Source organism: Heterocephalus glaber, unplaced genomic scaffold (assembly GCF_053883595.1).
Source record: "Heterocephalus glaber isolate CG9 unplaced genomic scaffold, H.glaber_assembly_v1.0 deba00001532, whole genome shotgun sequence".
NCBI classification, from domain to species: Eukaryota; Metazoa; Chordata; class Mammalia; order Rodentia; family Bathyergidae; genus Heterocephalus; species Heterocephalus glaber.
The window spans coordinates 23,658,041-23,669,195 of record NW_028258330.1 but is presented as its reverse complement, the minus strand read 5'-3'; the positions used below and the strand labels follow the sequence as shown (position 1 = coordinate 23,669,195).

Here is an 11,155-nt window from a genome sequence, read left to right as displayed (position 1 = left end):
AGTATGGGGTAATTTATTTGCAGCAATAGATAATTAATGCACTCTGTCATTCCTGCATTTAAGCACCTGGTCCCCTTCCCCTCTCATGTTTCCCACCTCATTCGCAGTGAACCTTTGGGAAATTGACTCTCCTGGGTACAGAAGCAAACACACCCTGCCCTCCCACAGCTCATCTGCCCCTGGGAGGCTGCGGGAGTGTGTGGTACCTTTCAGCATTTGGAAATGCACCCTTCCTTCCTCCGACTCCACCTTTCCCTATCAGGGCCCTAGACACCCACAAGCATCTCCACATCCTGTGTCTCAGGGTGGGGGCTTCCCCTCCTCTCATACTGGTAGAAAACATTACCCAGCCTTTTTCTTCAACTCACAGAAGTCAGAGGTCAATGCTCACCTCCTGACATCTTGTCACCAACACCAACCTCACTGGCCTTCTTTCTCGTGGTCCTGGCCCTTCATCTTGCCCCAGCCTGGCACCTGTTACGTCAGACTTCTCAAAGTATGTTAGTCAGCTTTCTATGGCCATAACACACACTTAAGACAACCAACTATAAAGAGAAAAGGTTTATTTTAGCTTTTGGGGTTTCCAGGCCATAATTATCTGGCTCCATTGCTTTTGGGCCTTTGGCAGTACATTACAGTAGGAGTGAGTGGTGGAACAAAACCCCTCAGCCTATGGCCAGAAAGAGAAAAGGAGAAAGAAGGAGGAGCTGGGATGCCATGATTCCCTTCAAGGGCACACTCCAGTGATCTGAAGACTTCCCACTAGGCCTTACCTCCTAAAATTGTGTCCCTCTGAAATTCATATGTTGAAATCCAAACCATTAAGGCAGTGGTGTTAGAGTAGGAAGTGGGGGTTTTGGGAGATGATCTGATCTCCCAAAGGAGAGCCATGAAGGCAGAGCCTTCATGAATGGATTACTGCCCTCAGAGAGGGGTCTTCTACCACATGAGGGCACACAGAAAAGGTGCCATCAATGAGGCAGGGAGCCAGCCTTTGCCGGACACTGAATCTGCTGGCTGCCCAGACCTAGAACTGTAAGAAATAGGGTTTTGTTTTTTATAACCCACCCATTCCATGGCATTTTTTTATAGCAGCCTGAATAAATTAACTGTGGCAAGTCCATACAAGGGAGCACAGCTCAGCAATAAAAAAGAATGAATGACTAATGCCAGTAACAACTTAGGTAAATCCCAAAGGCATTATTCTGTGTTCCCAGAGGTTGCATACTATGTGATTTCACTTATGTGACATTCTCTAAAAGTCAAAACTATAGTGAAGGATCTGTGGTTGCCTCAGTTTGAGGTGGGAGGAATGTGTCACTACAAAGGGAAACATGAGGGTTTTTTTGAGGGGTCGTGAAATGGTTGTCCATCCTGTTTGTGGTGGTGGTTATGCAAATTTACACATGCAAAAATTCACAGAACTATACACATAAATTTTTTTAAGTTTTACTATATTCTAATTAAAGCAGAAAAACTTGTGATAGTCAGCTTCTAAGATATCTGCAATGATTTTTTTCCCTTGGTATTGGGGGGTTGAACCCAGAGTCTTTATACTGAGCCATATCCCCAATCTCAGCCCCCTCCCCTTTTAAAAAAAATTTTGAGGTCTTACTAAGTCACTAAGCTGGCCAAGCTGGGCTTGAACTTGTGATTCTCGTGCCTCAGCCTCCCAGAATGCTGGGATTACAGGCATGGACCACCACGCCTGGGTCACAATGATCCTTGACTCCTCTTCATGCATATGACCTTGTGTCCCCTTTCACACTGAATAGAGCTGACATGCATAACCAACAGAAATGGCAGAAATGACTTCTGAGGCTGGAGCATAACAGACATTGAAGCTTTGCCTTGGTCTCTTGAATCTATTCAAGACTCACTCTGGGGAAGCTGGCCATGTTGTCACAAGGACCCTTGAGAAGCCCCATGGAGAGGCACTGAGGCTTTCCACCACCAACTGGTCCCAACTTACCAGCCTCGGGAATGAGCCACCTTGGAAATGGAGCCTCCACCCGCACCAAGCCCTCGAGAGGCTGCAGCCCTGGCCAACATGTCACCAACCTCTCAGGGTACCATAAGCTAGAAATAGCCAAGCTACTCCCAGATTCTTGGCCCACAAAAACTGTGAGAGGTGATATATGATTATTGTTGTTTTTAAGATACTACCTGTGGAAGTTATTTGTTGTACGTGTGCAGCAGCAGATAATTGACATAAAGCCCAAGCTAGATACACCACACCTCCGCTCAAAAACTTCCAGTGACCTCAGGTCACTTGTGTAAAGCCAAAAGCAAGCTCTGCTATGACCCCACCTATGCTCCTCCTCACACCTCACCTCCTGTCCCTCCCTGTTCCTCAAATATACCCACCTCACCTCCACTCCAGGCTTCTGCACAAGCTGTTCCTTCTACTTGGCATGCACTCCCCAGACAGCCACATACATGGCTTACTTACTCCGGGCCTCTGCTCTGATGTCACCTAGACATAGAGGCCTTCTCTGACCACACCAGTCACTTTGCTCCCCCTTCAGCACCTGTTCACATCTTATATTTTTACGTGGTTCTCATCTGTTTCTCCCCTGATAGAAAGCAAGTTGCATGGAAGGAGTAATTTAATTCATAAGGATTTGGTGGTTTCATTTGTATTCTCCTTTTATAGATGAGAACACTAAATCCCAGCAATGACACACTGGATTAACGGTAAAGCTGAGCCTCTAACCCAAGCCCTTTGGACTTCAAGTCTTGTGTTCTTCCCAAAGGTCACCCAGTCCAAAGCCCTCATTTTACATGAAAGAGGAAACAGGAGTTCAAGTGGACCACGGCCTGCCACAGTCAGGTCTCTGCCATTCACTATCTCTTGAGCCCTATGTCATGGCCTGAGCCCTTGGCTCTCTCTAAGCTCTGCTGCTCAGGTGCCTAATCCTTTGGGAGGGGAGGAGGGTCTCTTCTGCAGGCTGTGTCCCTAGCAGGCTAAGTGCTCAAGGTTCCTGTTTGTTCACTGTCAACAGCTGAGAAAAGATGGTTTCACTCTGAGTAAATACAACATTGAAAAGCCAGGGGAATGTATGAAGGAAGTGTACAGCAAGCAGTGCTTCACAGGGCAGCTGGAGCCCGGGGAAAACTTAATCCCCTCTCTCTGAGGCCCTCCACAGGGTTGCAAAGCATTTTCACACTCTTAGCAATCTTTCTGGTAGCATTGTGCCAGCTGAAGTTTTATAGTTGAAGAAACTGAGCCTCAGAAAGGCTACGCAATTTCACAAAATAATAGCACTATTATTATGTAGTGTCTACTAGTATCAGATAATACATGCTCACAACAACCCTACAAAGCAGAATAGAGTTAATGTCATACAAATTTAACAAATTGAGACAGATATTAATATGTGCAATTTTTATGCATCATTTAAAAAACTTAAACACCTTGAAGTAGAAATACATTTTGTCTTTATATTTTAGGGCCTGCCTTTGGGATAAAATAAGACTCTACTGAGGAAATTATTTCCATCTTACAAAAATAGAGGTTCAGGGCTGGGAGTTTAGCTCAACGGTTCTGCTGTCTGCCTTGAAAGCGCAAGGACCTGAGTTCGATCCCCAGTACCCCCCCCAAAAAAATAGAGGTTCAGATAGGCTGACTGTCACAGACATTCCTGGTTTACTGATGTCACACATCAGTTAATGGCTGAGCTGTGACTTAATCCCAAGCCTCCCAGGCTGCGTGCAGCCAGCACACAATGGCACCAAGACAGAAATCAGCATTCAAATCCAAGACCAGTGCCTTCTCCCTAAGTCACAGGAAAAACCAGTGAAAGCAGATAGTGCAGCGGGGAGGGACTAAACTGGGGAGAATGAAGAATATGGCCTTTTTTTTGGTCCTTTGGCAGACAATGTGGTCATGTCAATCAAATTACAGATGTACATACCCTTTTGACTTGCCCAGAAACAATCCCTTAGTTGTGATGTGGCATCAAACTCTAATACCTCAGAATAAGTTAAAAAGCATTATCATGCATTCACTTTATAGAATATTGTGCATCAAATAAAAAGAATAAAATGATCTATGTACCTCTGAGGTGAAAAAAGCAAGAACCGAACAGTACATTTTGTGCTTTAAAAAAAAGGTATTGGGCCGGGGATTTAGCTTAGTGGTTCTGCCGCCTGCCTCGAAAGCGGAAGGACCCAAGTTCGATCGCTGGTACCAAAAAAAAAAAAAAAGGTATACATGTGGATGCATGTCTATATACAGACACTCCTCATTTAACAACCTTGTTCCATGAGCCAGAGATTTAGCTCTGTGGAGCTGCGCCTGCCTCACAAGCACAAGGTACTGAGTTTGATCCCTGGTACCACAAAAACAAAAAACAAAAAAAACCTTGTTTCGGGCCTGAGACTAGGTCATTGAATGAATTGGTCACTAAATGAGGAATAGTATATAGAATGTACATTACAATATTCAGACCAAAGAAATGGTCAAAGGAAACTTCGACTTGATGACTTTGCTTTGATTTGCATAACTCTTACATGCAGTACTGTAGAGTATAACAGAAAATAAAACTACAGTACCTTACTATACAGTACAATCAGCAAAAGTTACAGTACTGCATAAACAAGATGTACTGTACCAAAAAAAAGACATTGAGGTTCTATAAACAAGATGTACAGAACTGTATATAAAAAAAGATGGGTTGTAAGTCCAAGCAGCACTCCTCCATCATAAGCCCGAAAATCGTTAAACAAGTAGGTTGTTAAATGAGGAATATCTGTGTTAGACATCATATTATCAAAATAGTTCAATGAAATAATTTATTTTTCTTAAGAACACATGCTCTCCAATAACCTTTAAAATAAAATACACTAGCCACCAAGTCATCACATCAGCTGGGTTCAGGCATATTGATCCCTCACATGTCAGAAAAGGCAGGAATTAAAATTATTTCAGATAGCCGGGGATTTAGCTCAGTTGTTTCGCCATCTGCTGTGCAAGCTCAAGGACCCAGAGTTCTATCCCCGGTACCAAAAATAAATAAATAAATAAAATAAAATAATTCAGAAAATCCAAGATATTTTATGATATAGCAATGATATACAAGATGATCATCAATAATCATGATTTGCAAAACAGGTGCTATTCAGATATGATTTTTAGCAAGTTAACAAATATTTCCTCACATGCCCTTTCCTGGCATCTTAGCAGCTTTCATGAATTCTTCAAGGTAACACAGATCACACATTGATATTGCTACAAACTGTATTTTTTTTTCTTAAATTCTTTTATTGGTACATTTTAGGTATATAATACATTTAGATTTATCTTTGGGTGCTTGTACCTGTACATGATGTACCTTGGTTCTTATTTTTCCCCCATTACCTGTGCACCTTTCACCCCTAAACCCTTCCGTATTTACATACGTTTCCATTTTTTTCTTTTCTCATGCATTTTCCTTTCCATTCTTTCCTTTCCCCTTCCCCTCCCACCACCCTTACCCCTACAAACTGTATTTTGAATGTGCATTTTTGCCTCATTAATGAAGGAGCTTTTGCAAGTCATTGTAAGGGACTGATGAAAGCAAAACACTACAATAAGACATCTCAAAACCACAAACCTGCTTGACTCTAAAAAATCACTGGAACTGCTAAATATCCTTGATAGTGAAACCTGCATTAATAGAGCCACTGTAGTACATATGCAGTAAATATCTGTGGTAAATACCTTGGAGGATAGAAAACTATATATAAAGTATGTAGTAAGGAGCTTAGGTGCATGTGCAGTGCTGGCTCCCTGGACCTGAACCTGGACCTTGCTGAGTAGCTCTGTCAGGTCAATCCTGTTCCCTGTGGGAGGAGACTGCGCACGGATGTTGAAAACCCAAGATGCAGATAGTATTGCCATATGAAGTTGAACATGGCAGAAAAAGAGGACTGTATGTCTGATTCCTTCATTAATGTTCAAGAAGATATCAGACCGGGATTGAGAATGGTGAGGCAAATCTAAGAAGCCTGTTGAAAAAAAGAAAAGCAACAGGAAGCCAATTTGAAAAATAGAATTGGCCAGGGATTTAGCTCAGTGGTTCCACCTCCTGCTTCACAAGGGCAAGGTCCTGAGTTCAATCCCCAGTACCAAGAAAAGAAAAGAAAAGAAAAGAAAAGAAAAGAAAAGAAAAGAAAAGAAAAGAAAAGAAAAAGAAAAATAGACAGAAGAGTTTAGTATCTGTGCTGCCGAAGTGAGCACAACAGAAGAGTTTAAAAGAAGAGGAATGAGAAAGATGTGATACTGGGTTGTAAAATTCACTAGGCTGTGAAAACAAAGACTTTGCTTTGCTCCTAAGGGTGGGCTATAAAAGTGGTCCAGCTCTTGGCAAAAGTGGAGATAGTGGGCCGGGGATTTAGCTCAGTGGTTTCGCTGCCTGCTGCGCAAGCGCAAGGATGAGAGTTCGATCCCCGGTACCAAAAAAAAAGGGTGGAGATAGTATTATTGAACCATTCCTCTTAACGTCAAAACAGGAAAAAGTGGCACTGTTAAAACAGAGAACAGAAGAAAAACTAGAAAGCTAAGAAGCTTCATATGAAAAATCAAGCTGAAGAAAAAGCTGCAGTTCAGTTTCAAATGCGACTTAAACATAAACAAGATGAAGAGTAGCTTGAAGGCGATCTTAAAAGAAGCCAGCAAGCCTGTCAACAATGGATACCCAAAAGAATATTCAGATTCCCAGGGAGGCCTGGTACTGGTTGAAGCCCAAAGAAGAGACTCAAGAAGAAAAAGAAGACGATAAAGATGCATGTAAGAGTAAAGACTTAAGTGTACTGGAAAAATTACAAGTATTGACCAGTTATCTAAGGGAAGAATATCTGTATTGTATTAGATGTGAATGGCCTATGAAGATAAAGAAGATCTATCTTCAAATTTCCCAGGACCAACTTCTGCAGATCACGACTAAGATTATTCATAATAAAGTGGGAATTGTTTACTCCAGTAAGGGAAGAGGACCTTCATATAATGCTTTATTTTTTTGTACTTAACAAGTACTTTGGACTTTAGAATAAAATTGTTTGCTGGCCTGAAAAAAAAACACAATTCTATTTCAGAACACAAGGGTAAAGATTTAGACAATTAAAATTTATGATTGTATTGTGATGCCTGTGGGACTGATTAAGGACCTGAACAGGTAACATTCTTATTCCATTCTTAGCTTTGGAACAAATTGAAAAATAAGACACAGGAGGGAGATCAGAATGTCAGCCTTATTAGTGGAAATAGAGAAAAAGGTTGGCCTTTTCTCTAATCTGACTCCCTAATGTTTTTGCCCGATTAGAGAGTACAGCAAAGCCCACTGTGTGTTCTGAGGCCATTTAGCCTCAGACAATCTAAGGTTGCTTCTTTTGCCTAACTATACAAAAAATGTCAGGTAGCTTATTTTTCCCCTGTATCAGACATTATAGAAATAATATATATTTTGAAGACATTTGTCTTTTCATGAATGCTGTGTTTATTTGCATAACATGCTTAGTGAATGTGCCTAAAATACAATAAGCTACAGGCACTCCTTGTTTAATGACAGAGTTCCAGTCCTTCCACTGGGTTGTTGAATGAATTGGTTGCTAAATGAGGAACTGTAAGTGGTATGTACATTACAATATTCAGACCAAAGAAATGCTCAAAGGAAACTTCAACTTGATGACTTTGCTTTGATTTGCATAACTCTTACATGCAATACTGTAGTGTATAGCAGAACATAAAACTATAATACTGTACAGTACATTCAGCAAAAATTACAGTACTGTGTAAACAAGGTGTACTAGGGGCCGGGGATTTAGCTCAGTGGTTCTGCTGCCTGCCTAGCAAGCACAAGGTCCCGAGTTCGATCCCTGGTACCAAAAAACAATCAAACAAAAAAACCCCCAAACAAACAAAGTGTACTATACAAAAGAAAGACATTGAGGTGCCGCTCCCTGCCTCCCAAGCAGAAGGTCCCAAGTTCGATCCCTAGTACCCAAAAAAAAGAAAAAAAAAGAAATAAAAGAGATGAGTACTAACTCTGAGCGGTGGGGTGAGTCAAAATACTAGGTCTCTAACACCAGGCAGGTCATTAATCGAGGAATATCTGTACAGCAAGAAAGCCTTCTTTCTTGTTACTAGGGTTTACCTCTGCAGCGAGGTCTGGGCATTTTTCACTCTATAGGTATATTCTTTTATACTTTTTTCATTCTTTTTACCTCATACAGGGATTTATTTGCACGAATAGTTTGCAAAGCCAGAGCTCCGCCCTTGGCACTTCCCTCAAGGGCACTACTTTCACTTATAGATGGCTCCAGTGGCCCCTTTGAGTCCTGAAAAATCCCTGCTCCCCTCTTCACTTCATCTACTTTCACCCAGAGACAGTCCTGACTAAGACTTCAGCTTAGAGCTTCAGGCTCTTTACAATGGTCAGATCTTCAGCCGCCCCACCCCTTTTGGGCCCCATCCCCTGGATCATACATGGCACTGCCCGCTGCTCCCTCACTTAGCCCGCCATCTGGCATGGCTTTTCTTCTCCCCACAGATAGCTCTTGAAGTTGTGCTCAGCTTTCCACTCATCTCCTACATGCTCTGTGAATCCTACATGATGCCAGAAGCCAACTCACCTGCCCAGACCACTTTTTCTGCACATTCGTTCATTCACTCATTCAGCCCTATATAAGGCCACTTTTGTAAGCTAAGCACTGGGGTTAGGAGCTGATAAACAGAGACACCTCAGGCAGGGTCCATGTTCTGTGGCTGGGGGTGGGAGGACCTCTGTTCTAGCTGGGGAACAGATAAGCAGACACTGTCTTCTGATAAGTGACAGGAGAGGCAGCACAGCACAGGCCACAGACTTTATACCACGCTTCTAGGTTCTGAGTCCCAGCTCTGCTGTTTACCAGCTGTGTGACCTTAAGATAATGTTTTACCCCTTGTGCCTCAGTGCCCTTATCTGTAAAATAGAGATAATAAGAAAAGTAACTGGGGCTAGGAGTGTAGCTCAGCAGTAGAGTGCTTGCCCAGCAAATGTGATCCCCTTGTTCCATCACTAGCAGAGCAAAAAAAAAAAAAAAAAAAGCAATCTCTTTGGGTTGTTCTGTGAATCACGAGTTAAGTTTCTATAAAGAGCTTAGAACACAGTTATTGTTATAATTTCAAGGGGCTGTGGGGCTCCAAGGAGAAAAAATTCATACAAGAAGATCTTGAAACACTGAATGTAAACAGAAGGAAGGCCTGACAATAGTGTAGAGACATGGAAGGTGAATGGGGTTTGAATACACAGCAGTTTCTCTTATAGTGATTCCAATACATGTGCCTCCCTCTGACACTGAGCCATCTGGATCATGTCCTCCTCAGGTGTCTTTAGGGGAGGCATGAAGATGAGGTTGATCAAGGGTCTCCCAAACTTTATCTTCACAACTCATGCCTCATTATTTTTTGGGGGGTGCTGAGGATTGAACACAGAGCCTCATGCCTGCTAAGCACACTACCCCTGAGCTACACCCCCAGCCCTCATGCCATATTGCTCAATATTTTTCTCTAAGCCCAACTCACTTTTTTGTGTGTGTATGGTACTGGGGATCAAACCCCAGTCCTTCCATTTGCAAGGCAGGCAGTGGAACCACTGAGCTAAATCCCCAGCCCTCAACTCACTTTTTATAACCTAAATAAATTTCTTAAACGGAAACTTTAAAATATATCTGTATAAATAAATAAAACATAAATAAATATAACAAAGCTGGGGATTTAGCTCAGTGGTTCCGCCGCCTGCCTTGCAAGTGCAAGGACATGAGTTCGATTCCCGGTACAAAAATAAATAAATAAATAAATAAATAAATAAATAAATAAATGTAACAAAGACTGTGATTGAATTCCAACTAGCTAAGATTGCCTGATTCTGAAGTCTGCTCTCTCATACAAGGATGAGTATTAGCCAGTGTAGGAATTAATAACAAGCTGGCACGGGATTTGGACTTTTTCACCAGCATTGCTAACAGGGTTGAGAAGGAAAAGGAAAGAGATCTCTCCTAAACCACCAGAGAGGTGAAGAACCCCCTCAACACCATCTGAGGGAATGAAGTCAAGTGGTTCCAATGATGCCAATTGTTTTGAGAGGTGGATTTTTCAGAGAGGATTGAGGCTTCTCTGCAGGCTGCACCCTGGGGTGGCTATTGTCTTTCCCCTCTGCTGAGTCACTGCCTTGGAGGGAGGTCTCTGGGAAATGCCTTTTGTTGTCTCCCTGGTCCTGTTTACCTGGCGATTCTGGAAGTGCTGGACCGATGATCAATAAAGGATTAGATGGCAAATCAAACCAAACCTGCTTGCTTTTTTTTTTCTTTGGTACAGGGGATAGAACTTGGGACCTTGAGCTTTTGAGGCAGGTGGTGGAACCACTGAGCTAAATCCCCGGCCCAAATCTGCTTGCTTTTAAATAATGTTATTTCAGGAGAAAGGTCCCAACCCCCAAATAAACCAGGTTTTAAGCAAGAATTTGAATTAATTCTGACAACATAATCCAAAGTGCAGGATTTACCTTCAGGCTATGTGGTTTTTTTCTGTCAACTCCACTAGGGATAGAAAGAGAGCCAGGAGAGGAAGGGGTCTTTATTTTCAGGCCAGACAAGGCTTATTATTCACTAAGCTTCTCTGAGCTGAACTGAAAATGGAAATGGGACCTCAGCTTTCTTTATCCCTCTGTCTTTCCTCTCCTTTCTTCTTTCCTCTCTTTCTCTCCCCTCTGTTCTCTATTTCTGGAAGATCTATGTTTCAGGGCTGTGTCTCCTAGCTTTGTTCCTTTCAACTTCAGCTTCTCCATTTCTGCCTAACCCACAACTCATCTGTCCAAAATTCTGTTTGCTAATGTAAATTTGGTCCCATCCTAAAACAACCAAAGGTTTGATCATCAAGTTCCATATCCCATTCCCTCAACTGCCACCTCCGCCCCATACACAGAGGAAAAAGTCAATACAATCCGAGCGCTAAGCACCTGCTAAAGACACCTATTCAAGAGCCTTGGTGGGACCTGCCAGGCTTGCCAGGGAGTGGGTCCAGAGGACTTCCATGCTGCTTGCTGGCTAACCAGTGAGGGTTCTTATACCCATGTCATGTCAGGGCTGCCTCCCCAAAGATTCTAATGTAGCAGGTCTGGGAGCCTGAATCCCCGCC

General features: G+C 42.5%; 1 pseudogene; it reads left to right on the top strand.

Annotated features, from left to right (window-relative positions):
* Positions 1 to 5,884: 5,884 nt before the first annotated feature.
* On the top strand, positions 5,885 to 6,929 carry LOC101707421 (G patch domain-containing protein 11-like; annotated as a pseudogene).
* Positions 6,930 to 11,155: the final 4,226 nt, after the last annotated feature.